At 34.6% G+C, this 21,781-nt stretch overlaps 1 long non-coding RNA gene across 1 annotated transcript in view; it reads right to left on the bottom strand.

Moving 5' to 3' along the window:
- Positions 1-316: 316 nt before the first annotated feature.
- The window catches only part of LOC128314511 (uncharacterized), a 56,629-nt gene continuing 35,164 nt past the window's right edge, over positions 317-21,781 (bottom strand). The window contains exons 2-3 of the long non-coding RNA XR_008296242.1: positions 1,548-1,629; positions 317-442 (exon numbers count right to left, since the gene is read on the bottom strand). This is a non-coding gene — a long non-coding RNA (uncharacterized LOC128314511). The remainder of the gene's footprint in view (positions 443-1,547; positions 1,630-21,781) is intronic.

A 21,781-nucleotide genomic window follows, 5' to 3' on the forward strand; every position in this document is an offset into this window, starting at 1 on the left:
TTGGTGTAATCGCATCTTTATTTCTGGCTTCTGCTGAGATTGTTGATTAAAATTATGTGGCTCAGTCAGTTAGGCATCAGACTGGCTCAGGTCATGATCTCACATTTTGTGGGTTCAAGCCCCGCGTCAGGCTCTTTGCTGACAGCTCAGAGCCTGGAGCCTGCTTTGGATTCTGTGTCTCCCTCTCTCTCTGCTTTTACCACACTCATGCTCTGTCTCTCTCTGTCCCTCAAAAATAAAGAAACGTTAAAAAAAATTTTTTTAATTATGCATAATCTCTTTATGAGGTGATTGCCCAGGCACACTGGACAGTGATGTTCTCTCCAGAACATACTTTCTCATTTTTTGCCATATGCATAGACTGAGAATTTTCCAAATCTTCAATTCTGGTTACTTTTTACTTAGCAGTTCTTTCCATTTCTTGCTCTCTTCTCACACTTTACTATAAGCATTAAAGAGAAACCAGGCGATAAGTTCAGCAATTTGCTTGCAAACCTTTTCAACTAAATATTTATCACTCATAGGGCTAAAGACAAAGGAATTGTACCCAAGCACTGTACTTGAGTTCAAATTATGTTAATAATTCTGAAATCACAGTACACATATAATGGAAATGAACACTTAAGAAAATGAATGGCAATAGTGGGAGCCAGGTTTCTCATGGCTGGAGTAGGAGGAGGCAATGGGAGAAGACTATATTGATTCACATGGTAATGAATTAAAGTTCTCAACATCAATATGAATTCATGGTTAGCTCGCTATAGATACACATTCTTACATATAACAATATTTATGAACATGTCTCCTTAAAAAGAAACAACAGGTCTAAAATGGAGTCACTTTTGCTAAGCCCCACCAAGACTTAATACCTAACCTAACTTCACTTTCAGCCTTTCTCAATAATAGAATTTTAAAACAATTAGTCTGGAATTTCTTGACCAGTACTAGTGAGGAAATCTACATGATAAAACCCCCTGCCTTTCCTTAAAGGAAGGTAACTTTCCATGAAATAATCTACTCTTTTAACTTCCTTGTCCTATCCTCCTGCCTATAAACCTTTCCTTTTGTGCAACTCATCTGAGCTCCTTCTATTTGCTAGATAGGATGCTGCTCAATTCATCAATTGCTGAATAAAACCAATTAGATCCTCAAAATTACTTAGTTGATTTTTTTTTAATAGTATACACACAGGTTAGTATATGCACACATATTCTGCCCTGTCAGCTAAGAGGACCTAAAAGAAATGACATCTCACTAGCAATAAGCAAATTTAGTATCCACATCTTGGTTTCTGATACTATTTTCAAATAAAGAAAATTCAAAGAAAAATTCTCCTTGGAGAAATGGCTGATTTTAAGACTGGGGCAGAAAATACACTGGGTGAGCCTTTAAGCAACTGGTAAGTAAAATTGTATTGGATTATAACCCAAAGTATAAAATAAATATCCATAAGTCCATATAGGTATAAATGATTGGCTACGTAAATGGGTGGAAACAGACAAATCACCGTGCAGAGTAATTAAAAATAATTTATATAGGTACTTTACCAGATGCTTCACTCTCAAGAAGGGGAGGAAAATTATCCACTCTTGACATTTGTGCTGTATACTTCCTTCCAAAGGCTGCAGTCTGAAAAGAGTAGAAAAGAATAACTTTACATTGGAGAAGCCTAACAAGCACTACTTCAGCCAGATGATCAAAGTTGACATCAATCGTGATAAGTCACGTGAGTATGAGTTATCCTTGATAAGATATGATGAGAATCGTACTTGATCTGTTGTCTTCCTCACAAAAGCCTCAATACCAGTCTAGTAGTAAAAGACAAATTCCATCTGAAGAACATTCTGCAAAATATCAGACCAGTACTCCTGACAACTGTCAAGGTCATCAAAAACAAGGCAAGTCACTAAAACTGTCATAGCCAAGAGGAGTCTAAGGGGACATGATGATGAAATGTAATGTGGTATCCTGGATGGGATTCTGGAATAGACAAAAAGTCAGTAAGTAAAAACTAATGAAATCTGAATAAAGTATGGACTTTAGTTAATGATAATGTATCAGTAGTGCTTTTTAATTATGACTAATGATCCAGACTAATATAAAATATTAATAATATAATTATTATGTTCTTATATTTATATTCAAATATAATATTTAAATAATATAAAATAATAATAATAGAGGAAACAGAGTATGAGGTATGCGGGAACTCTGTAGTATCTTTGAAATGTTTTTGTAACTCTAAAACAATTCCAAAATTTAAAAAGTTCATTTAAAATAATCAATTAAATCCCTTCTCTCAAAATGAAAATATGTCTACCACAGACAGTTCAGTCAAAAAAAAGCAGACTTAAAAAGATATTACAATAAACAATAATGATAGTAATAATTAAAATTTTCCATCAAATCCTTTTCAGATATTTATGAATAACCAGAAATTCCCAGAAATACCTTTGTCAGAGGCTTCCAATTCTGCAGCTGCCTTGCTGCATAAACTCAAACCTCTGTCAAGCTGGATAAGTTTTTACTCTAGATTAACATTTTACTCTAGATTAATTCACTAATGTATCCATCTTTGAGTGACTTTGTGTATCTCATTATCTATACTAATTGTAAGATTTAGGACATTTTAAAAATTTATGCTCTAAGATCATCCATAATGTGCTATAATTCACTACTTATCATTATAAATGGTGAAAATAAAAACCTGTGTGGCTTGAATTGGTGCCCATCCTCCTTTGTCATAGGAGTCATGTCTGTCTTGTTAACACATCTGTACACACATCTGTGCACCTCTTGTAAATTTTGGTTAGTACTTTGAATGTTAGCCACATGGAATGTTAACTCCACAATGAATAAGAGATCCCTAACTCCATCAGGTCAAAATTCAATGTCCCTCCAAATGCTAAATTTTTGCTAGGTGGAGGTAGACCTCCCAGTAGGGCATAAAGCACTAAGTCATTTATAAAGCCATACGGTCACTTAAATCTTTTGGGAGACAGAGTAGGAAGATGAATAAATAAATTAAACATAAAAATTTCAATACTAGGCCTCCCCGAGACTGGAATAACTTGAAGACATAAAAATTTTTCTTACTCAAATTTTTACTTTTCGAATTCCAGTTTTCTCAGAAAACTATAATTTGATGAAAATGTGTTATTTGGTGACATAGCTATACATAGCATTTCATCAAATAGCAAAAGTAATCATAAATAGAAGTATAAAATTATGAAGAGATAACAATTTTATTTTTGTGATTACCAAGAAGGAAGCAAAGATTATGCACAATAAAAGAAATAAGACATGTGTACAGTATAACAAACAGAATGGAGCTTACTCAACTGTAGTAATAACTTAGAAATGATATAAAAATGAACATGAACTTAATAATTACATACATTAAGATGACAATTTAAAAAACAGGCTTACATATACTTATGAGGGGCTTTTCTCATAATGCTTAGAGATGATTGATCAGCCTGCTCATTTGGGAAGGGGAAGAAGATAATTCAAAAGTGAGATAACCTATCCTCCATAGAGTCAAAGATCACAATTATGAACAAACCAGAGGGTTTTTTTCATAGGGAACAATTAGCACAGCTCTCTGAGACTTAGTCTTCACATTCAGGAATTTTAAGAATTGTTTCAATATTCAACAATTAAACAAGAAGCTTATCTTGCGCTCAAACAATTGTTTGATTTGACAGTTTTTATTTTATTTCTGTTACTCTAAACTGGTTGTATATAAATTCATGAAAGCTAAATTTCTCAATTATGTCAAAACCATTTGGCATTATATTAGGCAATTCCTTGAGTGTTAATTTCTGCCTTTCTCAGACATTCCTTCTCCAGGTGCTGCCCTGACTGTTTTTCAACTAAGGCCAGTTAGATGAGCCATGCATAGAAGGCTTAGCTCCACTGGCTGGTGGGGTCTTGGTTAATTTTTGTTGCACTTAAACCAGTTTAAACTACCAAGGGTTAGTGCCTCATTTTTCACTAAACCTCAGGGTTTCTGTTAAACCCTTTCTTCTTATGCTCAGGATTCAACTTTTGTTGTTGTTTTCTGATCTGTACTCCGGTCTCCACCATTGGGATTTGCTTGGTATCTCTGTCACAAGTTAATTAGAAAGCTTTATCCTGCACGTAAGAGATGCTTCCTCAGACTTGTACTACACATAATAACCTGTAAGAACTTGGTTATGCAGTACGTTAAAACTGCTGTGACCAGTAGAGAAGAAAACTATGGTACTAACTTAGTTTGTCTCCTAAAATAGCAGTCTGCAATCCAAGTCTTAAATGGCGTGGATGGATGGGTCAGGTTTGGAGTATATCAGTGTCAACATCTGAAACTCTGTCAAGGTGGGAAGAAAACTGGGAGTGGCCTGATTTAAAAGAGAAGAGCAAAAGAAGCAATGCTATTTGAGTCATGGCAGTGTAGCTCTACCTTATTTGAAGCAAAACGCTAGAGAGTAATAGGGATTAGAGCTACTTCGCACTTTGTTCAGAAGTGTTCCTTTGACTTCAATACCATTCTGAGACTGGACTGCATGGTTCATGACTTTAGAAGTATTGTAGTTGTTTATTTGACAGTCAAACTTTATTATCCCAAAGAAATTATCCTTATTTGATTCTTCAGCAATGCTACTTTAGTTCACATGGCAGACAGTAAATGGTAAAGATACTTTCTGTGCACCAAAAGTTATGTTCTTTGCATAATATAGAGTTCTTGCCAGGATGCAGTGGCTAGGATAGGGACTACAGTCTCCAACCAATCTTGTGTCCAGATATGTCCATGTGACCTATTCTTAACTAGGATAATGTCATTTTACACCTGAGAATTGATTTAAAATTCATTATATATAGCAGCCTGTGGGAACCAGACTAGGTTCACAACAGAAGAATAGAGAGGCATTTAAGCTGAACTCTCCACAACATACTCTAGGTTACCAATGAAAACAGGCCACAATAAAAATCTCTTCCAGGCAATTATTCAAGATACTCTCTCACATTTGATTCCCAAATCAGTAACTGAAATCATTTTCATAGCATCAGCCTCCTAGTTCCATCTTGCTATATCTAGTTACTCTGTGGCTATTCACTCCTACTGGCTTCTTTGGTACCCCAAGATAGCATTCTCCTTTTAGGACTCAGATATTTCCCTGTTCTGAATTCTCTGTCCTATGAAAGAATGAAACCAGTATCTGTATCTTTTTCTAAGAACAGAGTAAATGTGGAGGACAGAGAATTTAAAAGCTTTGATACAAGAAAATGATATTCTAGAATATACTGGCATTACTCCCAGAGAAAAAGATCAGCATAATTTTACAAGTTAACAATTGGAATCTAGGCTTTTGAAGAAATTAGTAATTAACATCAGAAAGCCACTTCCTTTCCTAGATTGGAGAAACAAAGGGATGAGTTTGTTTATCAGATACCAAAGTGTAGAGTCAAATGACAGTAGCTGTAACCACAGCAGGCCCAAACAGAGGGAGCAGGAAACAATGAGGAGATACAGCCACTGCTAGAGAAGCTCCTCTAGGTAGGGAGGGAAGAAAAAAATAGCCTAGTTGGTTCTTCCTTAGTTGCCCTCCAATCTCCATCAGTACTTCCCATTGGCCAAATCCAGCAGGAAGGCATCTGCTAGCATGGAGATCACTTAGTTTCCCTTCAAGTCTTTCTTCTTAATAAGCTGGAATCATTTAACACAAGAGATTGCAGTTCTCTTTAAACCATCAAAATAATAAAATTAGTCTGTTCATATAAAGGACTAGCTGCCTGTATTGGAAAGGTATCAAATTATTTTTAGTTTGAATATCAGAAATTATTGGGTAAACAGATATACAGTGAGAGTAATTGAGGAGTAGCCTTCAAGGTGTCTAGAAGTTCTTTTGTTTTATTCTAAAAATTTCATGAAGGAAAAAATTATATTTTTCTTTCCTAAAGTACAGTAAGAAATAGTACTTATGCAGCACTTATAAATGCATTCTTTAAAATTTTTCTTAAGTTATTGTACCTCATCTAAAACTAGCTATGTGACATTTAAATTGTATTTATTCTGATGAAAAGATTTGCAATAATTTAGTTAAAGAGGATCATTATTATGTAGAAAAAACAATAATCTTACTGAATTTCATTTAAAGTGATCTTTCAATAATCCCCTTAATTCTGAGAGGCAAGGACACAACTCTGTAGGAAGACGCTAATGAGTAGAGCCCTTAGGCAATTGGTAGAAAGAGGAAACCACTGCCCTCTAAAATTCCTCCTCAAATGCCAGTCTTAAGGAATAGAGATAGAGTTGCAACATACAAGAGGTCAGAGTTGAAAAAAAGAAAATCACAGAACATAAAGGAAACAAGCCACCATGTATAAGAGTCAGCAGAAAATTATAAACAACAAACCTAAAACCACAAAGACATCTGATATTGTTATGTTTCGATACTGAATACAAAATAAGTGTGTTTACTATGTGAGAAGCAAGTTTAAAAAAACTGAAATCATTAGAAGGAAGAAAATTAGATGTTGAATCTACACTCCATCTTAACCTAGAAGCTTTGACATTATCGGTTGAAAGCTTAGAAATAATTCCATCTGCACTGCAGAAAACTCAAAAAGTTCAGAACTAATAATATCAGGAAATAAAGTCACAGAGAAACAAAGAGATGGAAAATAATAAGAGATTATGAGACACAGAGAATTATAGTAGAAGGTCCAATCAACCTTTAAGTGGAATTTTAAAAGAACATATTGGAAACAATGTAAAAGGATAAATATGGAAGAAATAATGCTAAAAAATTATTATTAAAAAATCATCATATAGAGGTATAAAATCCCAAGCAGGATAAGAAAAATCTAAATCTTGATACACTGTTCTGCAGCCATATAAAATGTAAAAAATAAAATATTAAAACCATTGAGAGGAAAAGTTACATTACCTACAGGGAAACAGCAGTTAATCAAAACTGATTCCTCAACATCAGCAAAACAGAGAACAAATAAAACCAATATATCAACAATCATAACAGACATAGGTACGATGACTTTCCAGTTAAAAGACTGGATATAAGTTAAATAAATAAACAAACAAATTCAGCTATGTGTTTATAAAAAATATGTACAACATAAGAACACAGGTAGTTTGAAATTAAAACTACAATTGAAAATAGTTGATATACCTATATTACTGTATTAGGGTTCTCCATAGAAACAGAACCAATAGGATATATAGAGAAGTAGATAGATATATGAAATCCATTATAGGAATGATTTGTGCAGTTATGGAGGTCAAGAAGTCCTACAATCTGCTGTCTGCAAGCCAGAGAACCAGGAAAACTCGTAGCATAATTCAGTCTGAGTACAAAGGCCTGAGATGCAGGAGTAGATGGGTTTCCCAGCTCAAGAAGAAAGAATAAGAATTTATCTTTCCTTTGCCATTTGGTTCCATTCTAGCTTCCCATGGATTGAATGATGCCCATTTACATTGGTGAGGGTAGAACTTGTTACTGGTCTATTGAATCAAATGCTAATCTCTTCCAGAAACACCCATACAGACATAGCCAGAAATAGAGAAACACTCATACAGACATAGCCAGAAATAATGTTTTAGCAGCTATCTGAACCTCCTTTATCCTAGTCTAGTTGATATATAAAGTTAACCATCATAATTACTATTAAAACACTCACAAAGATATAAGAGAAAATAGACATTAATATTGAAAGCAGTGCCAAAGAATGAATCACTGTAACAGAATTTTCAGTTCATCAGGCAAAAATAAAAAAAAAGAAAGAAAGAAAAATTAAAGTCATTATGTACCTAATAACCTAGATTCAAAAACTGAAAAATCAACCAATCCATTGTCATATTTGCACATTTTACCATCCTCATTCTTGACATATACAGATATAGAACTCTGTACACAATAACTATGGATTCCCACAGTATCTTCAAATTTACTTTTGAAACATTTATAAAAACCAAGCAGATATGAGAATAACAACAGCAACAAAAAAGGCTTAAAATTTTTCAAATAACATATATAATATAAAACATGGGGGGAGAGGATTCTTATAATCTGTATGTTATAATCTATACAATACAAATCATATGAGAGAGTGGTAGAAATATAACCTTGTAAAAGTACTTTGAAAGTAATTTGATCAATTTGAAGATAAACATGTTTCATGACCCAAGAATTCCCCTCCTAGGTATACTTTTATTTATATGTAGCAGAAAACTTGTATAGAAATGTTTATAGTATTATCTGTAATATCAAGAAAACTAGAAAGAACCCAAATATCAATTGGCAAATGAATGGAGTGCAGTATAGTTACACAATGGGATACTATATAGCAGTGAAATAAATAACTCATAATCATAAAAATCCAAATGTATGAATATCAGAAACATGTTGAGTGAATAAAGAAATATCAGAAAAATACATAGAGTATGACAAAGTTCATAAGAAGCAAAATAAAGCATTAAATTCTTTTAGGAGATACATATATGGAATAGAGATAGAAAAAGTTAGAATAATAAATATAAATTCCAGGTAAGAAATTTCTGGACTGGGGTTCACGGGGGTTGTGATCTAGGAAGTAAGTACAAGGACCTAGATCAGTATGGTGAATGCTCTATTTCTTAAGTTGAGTGTTGGCTTTTCTAGGGTTTAATTATTAATCTTTAAATTTCATACTTGTCAAACATAAACTTTTATATACAAAATATTTCATAATTTTGACCAGAATGCAATATATGCAACTGCCACTTAGCACATAAAAAGATGTTCAATATCCTTAGTCCTCAAGGAAATGCCAGCCCAAACCACAATGGGATACCACTTCATAACTATTTAGATGACTATGATTAAAAAAAGAAAGAAAGAAAAGAGAAAAAAAAGGAAAGAAAGGAAGGGGAAAGAGCTAGTGTTGGTGAGGATGTGGAGACATTGGTACTTTCATGTATAGCTGGTGGGAATGTAAAATGTTGCAGTCCCTATGGAAAATAGTTTGGCAGTTCTTTAAAAAGTTAAACATAGAATTACCATATAATTTAGCAATTTTACTCCTAGGTATAGGTATACCTAAAAGAATTGAAAGCAGAGACTCAAACATAAAGTTGTATACCAATGTTCATAGCAGCTTTATTTACAATAGCCCAAAGGTGGAAACAACCTAAGTGTTCATGAACAGAAGTATGAATAAACAAAATGTGATATATACAATGGGATACTTTTCAGTCCTAAAAAGGAATAAACTTCAATATATGTTATAACATAGATGAACTTGGAAACATGGTAAGTGAAACAAGCCAGACAAAGAAGGACAAATATTACATGGATTCAATTTATATGAGTACCTAGAATAGGCAAATTCACAGAGACAGAAAGTAAATAAGTAAACAGGAACTAAGGGAAGGAGGAAATGGGGCATTATTGTTTAATGGGTACAGAGTTTCTGGGTTAATGAAAAAGTTGTCAACATGGATGGCACTTATGGTTGCACAACATAGTATATGTACTAAACACCACTGAATTGTACACTTAAAATTAGTTTAAATGGTAAATTTTAGGGGTGCCTGGGTGGCTCAGTTGGTTGAGTGTCCGACTTCAGCTCAGGTCATGATCTCGCAGTCTGTGAGTTCGAGCCCCGCGTCGGGCTCTGTGCTGACAGCTCAGAGCCTGGAGCCTGTTTCAGATTCTGTGTCTCCCTCTCTCTCTGACCCTCCCCCATTCATGCTCTGTCTCTCTCTGTCTCAAAAATAAATAAACGTTAAAAAAAATTTTTAAAAATGGTAAATTTTATGTTATATATATTTAAACACAATGAAAGATTCTTCATTAAAAAAAAGAATTATTCAGATCCAAAATACTGACAAGGAACAATCTCTCAGACATATTAAGTTAAAAAAAAAGCAACATGTGGAATGGTGTATATAGACAATTGTACCACTCTTAGAGAAAAAATTGGGAGCTTCCTACACACATCTGCACATACATGCACACAAAGATATGTATACAGAGAGATTTTCTGGAAAGACACCCAAGAAACTGATAACTATGGTTTTCTATGAAGTGAGAGATAGGGTGGAAGAGTGATTTACATTAGAGTTTTAATTTACTTACCACATATGCATCATCCTATTAAAAATAAAATAGATTTGAAAATAGAGACTTTTAGTCAATAGAATAGTAGGTATTTTGGAAAAATTAAACTTTTAGAAATGCACATGATTGATTGGATAGGTAAAAACCAGAGTTACAATACTATTTGATTATTTTACTATTGTAAACATGTGACAGTTGGCATCTAAACAAAAACTCTGTCATTGGAAAGGAAATTGAGAAATGTTGTAAATATTGATTCAATAGGTATAAAGGATAAAGAATAAATGAAAATACAGAGATAAATTTCGGGGTCTGGTTGACTAAGAAATTGATTGACAATCCCTTAATTATGATGAATAAATAATAAAGAAAATTCTCTGCATGTATAGATACATTCCTCAAACATTTATCAAGCACCTATGTTGTGCTTCCAGACATTGGGCCAGCACTGGAACACAGAGTTGAGCAAACACATCTCCTACTATGGAGACACAGTTTTGTAGGGAAGACAAATGTAACTAGAAAATTACAGTGTAATAAAATAAATGCTGTGATGTCTTGCCAATCAATGCAAAGAGAACACAGAGTAAGGGGGAATGATAAGAGCTTTCAAAGAGGGGTTACAATCTGAACACCAATCTGAGGGAGGATCTAGAACCACCCTAGACAAAGACAGAACTATCAAGTATACGAAATGGGTTTGGCATTTTTCAGAAGTGATGAGAACTTCACGGGTCTGGAGAGCAGAGTGTCATGTGGATAAGAGTGTAGGGAAGTGTTAAGTCTCCAAGATCCCCAAAACCAACACATGCAAAATGATAGTCCATGAATTATCCACAAAAACCTGCTGCTCTTGCTGACTCAATAATTTGGTTTTAGGCATCACAGTCCTAAGCATATTCACTTGTGATTTATAGTTTTGATTATTTTGTGTTCTATGCCTTGCCAGCTTCCTCCCTAAGTTATATATATATATATATATCTATTTTCTTCCCTGAGGCCTTAAAGTCCTAATTGTTAAGTTTGGGGAAAGGAGGAGGTGATGAGTAAGAATAATCATGATTCTGTCTTTATGCTTCCAAGCAGGCTGAGGAAGAGGGAGGTTTTAGAGAAGATGGTGGGGACTTTTCAAAAATACATCCTTGAAGACCTCAGTCTTTCATAAGTTCTTATTAAGAGCTGTTGGGGGTGCTTGTCCAGGCACCCAACTACAGTGGTGAGAATGTCTGTGGAGTTCTCAGTCTGCTACCTCAGTGACAAGGCTGCAAAATGACATTACTCAAGTAATGAAATCAATACTCAGGTGAGGCATCAGTACGTGATTGAGAGAATTAACAGAGACATAGGAAAATACACTCGGTAGATGATCGCTTTGTGCAGCAAAAGTATTTTATTGTATCTGACATGAAAATGTTAATTTCCACAATTCTCAGCCTTCTTTTTTCCCCCTCTCACCCTCTTCTTTTCTTTCTCTGTAGGGCAAACAGCATGCACTGACACACAATAGAAATCAGCAAACATATTTATGACAAAGACCTAGTTGTTATGAGTACTGTCTTATGGGTGACAACAATAAAAATAATATTGATAATGGATAATATTTGAGAATGTACGGTGTTCTAAGTGTTTATTATAGTTTGTTTGGTTTTGCTTCACTACAAACCTTCAAGGTAGGTATCATTGTTACACCTATTTTTAGAGATGAGAAAACTGAGACATGAAAAGGTTGAATAAATTGCTCACGGTCACACAGTTAATAATGACAGAGCTGGGATTTGAACTAGAACAGTCTGGCTCCTGAACTGTTAAATGTGACACTATGAAACTCTTGAGTGACATCTGTTACTCTGAGCTAGCAAAGGAAACATGGGTATAGCCTCAAGAACCTTATTACAGAGAATTGTAACTGGTAAACAAATTTGTAGCGATGGGATCATACAGAGTCTATTACAATGGCCAAGATATTTATCTCCTAGATTGACCATTGAGATACTAGCTTTCAATATTCTTTCATAACTTTATAAATTAATTGCCTATACACATAAAATCTCTGAAGTTAAGACTTTTTTATGAGGATCTTGGATATGCTACATTTTTATAATTAGAATTGAAATATACTATTTTTATAAAGAAACAGAAAATAAAATTTGGAAACAAATAATTCCCATGTTTTTGCTTATAAGACTCTATAAGTTATATTATGTCTTATCAAACCATAATACCATAAAACCATAGAAACCAAAATTGAAAAATCTTAGCTCTCCTTTTGCTTATCCTTTCTGCAATTGCTGTCATTATTTTTGGTTAGTGGTCGAAAAGCAGCAGTAATCTCAGACTTTTAAATTTGTGGAAATCTGGGAAATAACTGCATACATTTACAAATGATACATTTTAATCTTTTTACACTTTTCTTCTCAGTATTTTTTTCTTTTCAAAAGGCCTTTATCCCTTTATGTTCGCTTGTTAGACACGAAGGTCTTTCAGTGTTTCAAAAATGCCACATGTCATGACGACATTTTATAAATGGCACATTTGCTCCCGTGACTGCATTTAGCAAAATACCCTCTTAGTGCAGTTCATGATTCTCACCAACGCTGACTGAGAAAGGGATGCTGTCATCAAAAGGTATTCATTATATTTCAAGAAGGCAATATTAAGTCAAAGGAAGGAGACCCATTTCATGACAATTTACACAAAGGAGAATGTCCTTGGAGATGGATGGCAGAGATTTGTAAAATGTATGCTATAATTAAAATTGTAACCACGGGTTCATGATTTTCTACAGATACCACAAGCTACATTAATTGACTAGGTGGAATTTCAAATTAGCAAAGTACTATAATCAAGATGAGGAGGATTATAATTAAATGTGCTTGCTGGTAAGGGTCACCAAGTGAGACAAAAGTAGATTCTATTGGCTGCTGCTGTCCTTCAAATGATTTAGAGCAAAATTATGATGTAGCAACTTAAGCTAAAATATTGTCTTTAGTGATTTATTAGTTCAGAATCATAAAGGCATAAGGTGTGATGAACATAGGTAAGTGTGTAACATACGAAATTTAAACCACTCTTAAAAGGAGAAACACAGTGGAGAATTTTTTATATATGTAAACACATAAAATCTAACACATAATTCCCTATATATGATATATATTTTATAAAATATGTTTGTGATTAGTATACATATTTATATTAAAATATATATAATATTAAAAGAAAATTTTTGTTCTATATATACTTAAATCCTAACCCACTGCTCCATTGGGAATATCGATGAATGAAAAATGTCAGTGTTCATGAGGATAAGTACTCTTCCTTCTGTCACTTCATTTGTTTTTTTTTTTTTCTTCCCTTTTAGTAAGAGGAGAGTATGTTGGAGAAAAGCCAAAATGTTCAGAGCTATTCTCACTATTTAATAGCTTTAAAGCTCCAAGTTTCAAGCAAGTCTTTTCAAGAGCCCTCGGCTGAACTCATAATAGATGTTGATTCAAAGGAAGTGACAAAAGCTTGCCTAGTTGCCAAAAGTGTTTTTGTGGAAAACACGAGGAAGGCAAAGGAGGTGGAGAGTAAAATAGTATTCTCTATTCCAAGGCTAAATACAGGTAACCTTTGAACAGCATGGGGGTTAGAGGCACCACGCCCCTTCCCCAGTAAAAAACCCACGTATAATTTTTGACTCTCCAAAAACTTAAAAACTAATACCCTACTGTTAACTTGAAGTCTCACCAATAGCATAAACAGTCAATTAACATATTTTGTGTGTTAGATGTATCATACACTGTGTTCTTACAATAAAGTAAGCTAGAGAAAAGAAAATGTTATTAAGAAAAGTGTAAGGAAGAGAAAATACATTTAGAGTACTGGACTATATTTATCAAAAATATCTGCATATAAGTGGACCTTCATGATTCAAACCCACATTGTTGGGTGACTGTAGTCACAATTTTAAGTCCAAGAGAAAAGACTTATGAAATGTTTTTCTTTTTTATAGCTTCCTCCTTTCCTCAAAACAACTTAAATGCATTTTAAGTGTTGTCTTCGTCTTAATTCAGCACTTTTTGCAATTCCTTTATATTTTCTGCCTCTCTCATCTACTAGAAAGTAAACTACATGAAGGTTTGGATGATCTTACCTTGCTCACTGTGGAACTGGATGTAGATAGCAAGTGCTTGTATTAGAATACTGTTCCCCTTCATGTCTGTTCAGCCTCAACCTGTATTCCAGCCACAGGGGTCAATCAGCTTTCCCATCTGCAATTTGACAAGGCCTCACATTGGCCAGTACCACACACCCTCCTGACTCAGGACTTCCCTGCACCAAGAATGCAGCTGGAGGCGCTGGCCTCCATCTTGGAGGAAACTCTTGGATGAATTAGAAGAACTCTCACAAGAGGGAGGACTTGAGGTCTGCAAGGAGTGGACCTTACCCAAAACTTTTCTGTACAACTTTTTATCCATTTATCTACCTCTTGTTCCAGCCCCTGTTCCATTCAAGAACCAAAATGATGAAGGTTTAACTTGCCAGTACTCACCTAGATCAGTACTACATATTTTGCCATTCCTACATGAAGGCCCTTCTAATGCTACAGTATGACTTCCCCAGGTGAACCCATTCAACCTAGCAGAAGCTACTGATGCACAAGCCAGAAGTGTGAGTTATTTAAATTTTTTTTAATTTATAAATCTTTATTTATTTTTGAGAGAGAGACAGAATGAGTGGGGGAGGGGGCAGAGAGAGAGAGGGAGACACAGAAGTAGGCTCCAAAGTAGGCTCCAGGCTGTGAGCGGTCAGCACAGAGCCCAGTGTGGGGCTCGAACTCATGAGCTGTGAGATCATGACCTGAGCTGAAATCGGATGCTTAACTGATTGAGCCACCCAGGCACCCCAGAAGTGTGACTTATTTAAACCTGTGGGGTAACCGCTGGCCAATGGAAGGCAGAATTCCATAGATAAATGTGTCTTCCTTTCATCCCTGGAGTGTAGAGTCCTGAGAAATATACATAAGTTTCCTCAAATTATCCCAGAGGGTTAAGCATTGGTTACCAGCAATGAGAGCCACCTTGATAATGCTCTCTTATTTTACTCCACTAATTCCTCATTTCTGCCTTCTAGCTGGGCTCACTTCTAAATAAATTACTGAATGCATACTTTCATCTCAGATTCTGACTTGGGGCCAACCCAGGTTAGGAAAGAGATCAACATATATTCTTTGAATGAACAAACAAACAAGTAAATATTGGTAATTCGGCACCTTCCCCATTCAGTTCTTTTTCTTTTTTTTTTTTTTTTTTACTTTCTCTTCTCAACCTTAAATGTTGGTACTATCCAGACTTTGAACTTTCATTCTCTTTCCTTTTATGCAAATAAAATTCCCCTGAGCAGTCCCAATACACATCAAGGCTATGGCTAATCTCCATTCTGACAATTAGCTCTTGCCAGGTTCAGAAACTCCAGAACTGTGCATGTGTCAGTGTGCACATCAGCATATAGTGAATGCTGTAACTCTGTAGAGTATTCCCTACTGTTTTTCCACTTGAATACCCCATAACCATTTTAAACTCAATATATCCAAAGAAGAAATCATTGTCTTTCTCGTAAAATCTACCCCTTTTCTGGGTTTCCATACACTCAAACCCACAAGTCAGAAGTTGGAATCTTTTTTTGATTCTGATCCATCACTACAATAATCAATTAGATACAAAATCCTATATACTAAGATATTTAAGAAGTCCATTCTATCTCTTAAATATAATGTAAATTTCTCCCCAATTAACATTTCACTACTTCCTTAAATTGAATGCTTATACTGCTACAACAACATCATAACCAGTTTCTCCAATTTCATTCTCACACCTGTATTTTGAAGATGTAGTGATTTTCCTAAAATTCTTATAATTTCCTTGTTTTAACTTCTTAGCAGTATCTCATGGCCTTTAGCTTAAAGGTGAAATTTCTTAACAAAGGTCCTTTATCATATAGGTCTTCCCTATTTCTCTCATTCTTTATCTTGTCCCTACACATACATTTTGTATCAATCATACAGAGCTCCCGAACAAGCCATGTTCTTTTCTACCTCTGTGTCTTTATACATCAGGGGTGCTTTTTCTAGAACAGCTTTTTTTCTCTTGTCCACCCATCTGATTATCTGTCATCATTCAAAAAGCAACTCCAGTCTTACTTCCTCTTAAAAATAAAATAAAATCTTTAAAAATAAAATCTTTCACCAATTTACCTCACATCTTCTCAATACCAAGGCTTAATTAAATATTATTCCTTTAAAAAAATTTTTAAGTTTATTTATTTATTTTGAGAGAGAGAGAGAAACAGTGCAAGTGGGCAAGGGGCAGAGAGATTGGGAGAGAAAAAGACTCCCAAGCAGGCTCCTCACTGCCAGCGCAGAGCCCAATGCAGGGCTCAAATTCACGAAGCTGCGAGGTCATGACCTGAGTGGAAACCAAGAGTTGGATGCTTAACCAACTGAGCCACCCAGGCACCCCTGGATATTATTCCTTATCACACTCTTTTTTTAGTTCTTTACCATTCAATGCCTTCTTCTCTGATAGCATTATTTTAAGTATATTAGCTATTGGTTTTCTTAATTTTCTTTTACACAATATGCATCTTTAGGTTAGGAACTTAACAACTTTATATTTTTGAGATACATTGGAGTGTCTGAATATAACTCCTCAATTAATGCTGCCAAATAATATAATCAATATCAATAGAGACTATTCATTGTGTAATAACATTTTCAAAAGTATACTCTAAGAAAGGCATTATTTCCCACCATTTTTTGGAAAAGAAAAATGAAATTTAGAGAAAGTGAGAGATTCCTTCAAGTACACAGCTAGGCAATAGAAAATAGAAAAATTTTGCAAACCTTTGTCCCTATCATTATAAGGCCCATATCCTTACTCTATGCCACATCATCCTCCAAGGCCCAAATCAATTGTGTATGGAGAAGAGTCAGTATTATGAGAGGTAACTGAAGAAAAAACAAAATCCAAGTCAAGCTACCACAAACATCTTTTTATTTCTACTCATATTTTTGTTGTTACTTTCCTGCTAGTTTATATTATTTAGACGAGAAAATAGATTCCTACTTCTTTTAACAAGCCACCTTAAGAGCAGAATCTTCTACTGACAAAACCAAAAATTCATCAAGTCCTACTTTGCCTTAGTTATTTTCTTCCAAACTTTGGATGATCAATAAATGACTTGACTTGAAAAGCAACTATTTCCTTTTCATATCCACTAGTCTTCATATTTGACAAATCAAAAAGAAATGAATCAAACAATTTGTTAAACATCAAAGAAAACAGGATCTTATACAAATAAAAACAAAGACACATTTTTAACATTAGAATAGATCTTCTTTGTCAAACTGGTTAATGTAAGAAGAATAGCTACGTTTTTCCTATTATTTTATTTTAGAGCAAGAGTTTTGTTTTAGGCCAAAAGTGCTATTTGTTTTTGACACTCTTTTGTCTCCTCTTGTTTTCCAGATATATAGACATTTAAAGCCCTTTGTCAGGCAATGCAAACAGTGGAGACATTCACCAAAATAAAATGAAAAGAAATAATGTGACATTTATTTCCCTACTCTATAGATTTGCTTAGAATTATACTGTGGGAAAAAATTCTTCACATATATATTATATTCTAGATGAAGATATGAATTCTGAAAGGTTTAAGGATGAAGTGTACTGATAAAGTGAATTGCCTTGAAAGCATAAAAAATTATTTGATATATTTATGGAAGATGAATAAGATGACTGGATATTTGATAAATAATTATAGCAAACTGAATAATCCTTTCAGTTTTTTTCTGTATTTTGGATAAAATTTATTTAAAAATGTGAAAAAAATCAATGGAAAAATATAATTGATCCTATGCACAATCTCTGGACTTAAAGTCAGTTTTCAGAGCCAGAACTCATTGGCTGAAAGAAAATTCTGGGATTATGTGAGAAAATATCATATTTAAAAACAACTTTTTTTTAATGTTTATTTTTGAGAGAGAGTGAAAGCAGGGGAAAGGAAGGCAGGGAGGGAGACACAGAATCCAAAGCAGGCTCCAGGCTCTGAGCTGTCAGCACAGAGCCTGATGTGGAGCTAGAACCCACAAACTGTGAGATCATGACCTGAGCCCAAGTCAGACGCCCAACCCACTGAGCCACCCAGGCACCCCAGGAAACATCATATTAAACTACGACAAGTATGTTCACTAGTAATTTCCCCATCCTTCTCTAAATGGAACTACAGCCATTTTCTTCATTAACCACCTATTGGTAGAAGAGAATTTCTCCAAATGTTGAAAGTTAGGTATATATCGATATATTGTCATTAAAATTTGGAGGTCTAGGGTGCCATCTTCATCTCTCTAATAGAATATGTAAAGATGCTATCTAGGTAATAAATGTTCTCTTAGAGTAGGTTCAACTCACAGTTGTGGTCATACCCAATAGTTATTTCTCATTCTCTAAATGTGTAATTGTATTAGACATAGTTAGTAATTGGTAGAAGCCCCATATTAGTTCCTTGAACTGTGGTATAAGAGAAATAATAAGGAAAAGACCAAGTGGAAGCTACCGAAACTGCCCCTTTACCTCTGGCCAAGATAGTAAATATAATAAATCACGAGCAATAACATATTATCAAATGCATCAAAGAGATTAGTGCCACACTAAAGGCATAAATTATGATGGGGTATTGGTATTCATCATATTCAACTCAATTCAAAAGTCTGGCCCCTACAAAAATTAAATAAATACAGAAAACTAGCTGACTAGGAGCCCACATTACAGCTTCTGTGTCAGATATGGCATCTATGCTAGAGCAAATTAACACAGCTCCAGTATGTATTATGTAGCCACTGATCTGCTGAATGCCTTCTTGTCCATCCTTACCAGTAAGGAGGATCAGAAACAGTTTATACTTATATAAGATAGACAACAGTATGCATGTATTATCTTACCCTTAAATTTTCCTGTTCTTCTCCGAAGTATAGTCCAGAGTGACTTGAGCCATATCAACATTCCACAGCTACTATATCTATGACATTATGTTAATTTGGTTAAAATGTAAATTGGCAGCTTAGGTAAGATAAATGTGCTCCAAAGGTTGAATAGCACAACCTACAAAGACTCAAGGTCATGCCTCATCAGTGAAGTTTTCAATCATCCAGTAGTCTGTGACATGCTGTGTTATTCCTCCAAGGTAAAGGAGGAATTTTTGTAAGTATTTTTTAAATGTTTATTTATTTATTTTTTGGGGGGGGAGGGGAAAGGTGGAGAGAGAGAGAGAGAGAGAGAGAGAGAGAGAGAGAGAATCCAAAGTAGGCCCCACACTGTCAGAGCACAACACAGCACTGGGCTTGAACTAACAAACCATGAGATCATGACCTGAACAGAAATCAAGAGTCAGATGCTTAACTGACTGAGTCACCCAGGTGCCCCGGGAGGAATTTTTTTGTATCTCAGATTTTCCAGCACAAAGAGAGACATATAATATCTGGTTTACATTTTCAGACTTTGAAAATAGCAGCTTCTGAAAACAGAGGAACAGTACTCTGACCAATTTATTGAATGACAAAGAAGCCTAGCTTCGACTGGAGCCCAGAAGAAGTAAGATCCCTCAGTAGTTTCAGGGTGTGATTCAAGTAGGTCTGTCCCTTGAAATAACCAGGATAAGAAAAGAATACATGTGGTGTTTATAGTAAGACCAAGTATCAGAAGATTCTGAGGGTTCTGAAGAAGTGTTATGTTATCTAGTGCACAGAAAGGATAGAGTCTTCAAAAAAACATGGTATTGGAAAAACTGGATAGTTGTAAAATAATGAAATTGGGCCTCTGACCCACACCATAGATAAAAACCAATTCAAAATAAACTAAAGACTTAAAATGTACAACATGAAATCATGAAACTACTATAAGAAACATGAGCAAAAAGCTTCATGACATAGGTCCCAGTCATGGTTTCATGGATGTGACATGAAAAGCACTGGCAAAAAGAGCAAAAGTAGATGAGCTGGACCAACTCAAACTAAAAATATTCTGCTCAGTAAAGGAAACAATTGACAAAATGAAAAAGCAACCTGTAGATTGGGAGAAAATATCTTCAAACTACATATCTGATAAAAGAGTAGTATCTATAATATATAAAGAATTTCTACAACCCAACAGCAAAAAGCAACCCAATTTAAAAATGGGCAAAGGATTTTAATAGACATTTCTTCAAAGAAGACATACAAATGGCCAACAGGTATATGAAAGGATGCTCAACATCACTAATTATCACAGAAATACAAATCAAAACCACAATGAACTATTACTTCACACCTGTGAGGATGACTATTATAAACACACACACACACACACACACACACACACACACACACACAATCAATTTTTGAGAGGATGTGGAGAAATTGGAACCATTGTACACTGTTGGTAGTCATTCAGGCATTATGGAAAAAACTAGCGATGTTTCTCAAAAAATTAAAAATAGAACTACCAGATGATCCTGCAATCCCACTTTGGAGTATTTGTCCAAAAGAATTGAAATCAGGACCTCAAAGCTATATTAGCATTCATATGTTCGTTGCTGCAACATAATAGCCAAGATATGAAAACTTAAATGTCGTTCAACAGATGAATGGATAAAAAAAAATTGTGGTATATATGTACAATGGCATACTATACTACTCAGGCTTTAAAAAAGAAGGAAATTCTGCAACATCTGACAATATGGATGAACCTTAAGGACATTATGCTAAGTGATATAAGTCACAGAAAGACAAATACTGCATAATATCACTTAATATCAAGTATGTAAAATAGTCAAATTCATAGAATCACAAGTAGAATGGTGGCTGTGAGGGGCTGGGAGGGAAGCGGAGGAGAAATTAGTAGTTCTAATCAATGAGCATTACTTTCAGTTAAGCAAGATGAACAAGATCTAGAGATCTACTTTACAACAGTATACTTAGTCAACAATAATGTATACTGAAAAATTTGTAAAGAGGTTAGATTCATGTTGTGTTTTTATTATAGTAAAATAAAATTTTAAAAAAATTATCCGATAGGGGTGCCTGGGTGGCTCAGTCGGTTAAGCATCTGACTTCAGCTCAGGCCATGATCTCACTGCTTGTGAGTTCGAGCCCTGTGTCAGGCTCCGGGCTGACAGCTCAGAGCCTGGAGCCTGTTTCCAATTCTGTGTCTCCTCTCTCTCTGCCCCTCTCCTGTTCATGCTCTATCTCTTTCTCTCAAAAATAAACTTTAAAAAAATTTTTTAAAAAATTATCAGATAAATGACTGTTAAATGGGTTTAATCCCACATTTGCCTAATTTTAAATTCTATGCCCTTTCCATTAAAAATACTGCTCCCCTGAAAATTATTTTGATTGCAGAAGAGTCTTACCAAAATCTGATCTGCATGGGGATATGTGAATTGTAGAAAATGTTGAAAGAGATAACATGAGTTTGGCCATGTATTTATCTCACTATCTTCAACATATGGAAATATATCCAGTGTACAAGAGCTTCACATTCCCTAGGGAAGATTTATTGTTGTTACTGTTTTGCTTTGTGTTTTAATTTTATGATATAGAAGTATTTTGTCAAGTCTTAACAATTCCTGGACATTTTTTCCTTTAAAACTACCAAATTTCATAATTTTTT

The sequence above is a fragment of the Acinonyx jubatus genome, chromosome B1 (genome assembly GCF_027475565.1).
Source record: "Acinonyx jubatus isolate Ajub_Pintada_27869175 chromosome B1, VMU_Ajub_asm_v1.0, whole genome shotgun sequence".
Classification (NCBI taxonomy): Eukaryota; Metazoa; Chordata; class Mammalia; order Carnivora; family Felidae; genus Acinonyx; species Acinonyx jubatus.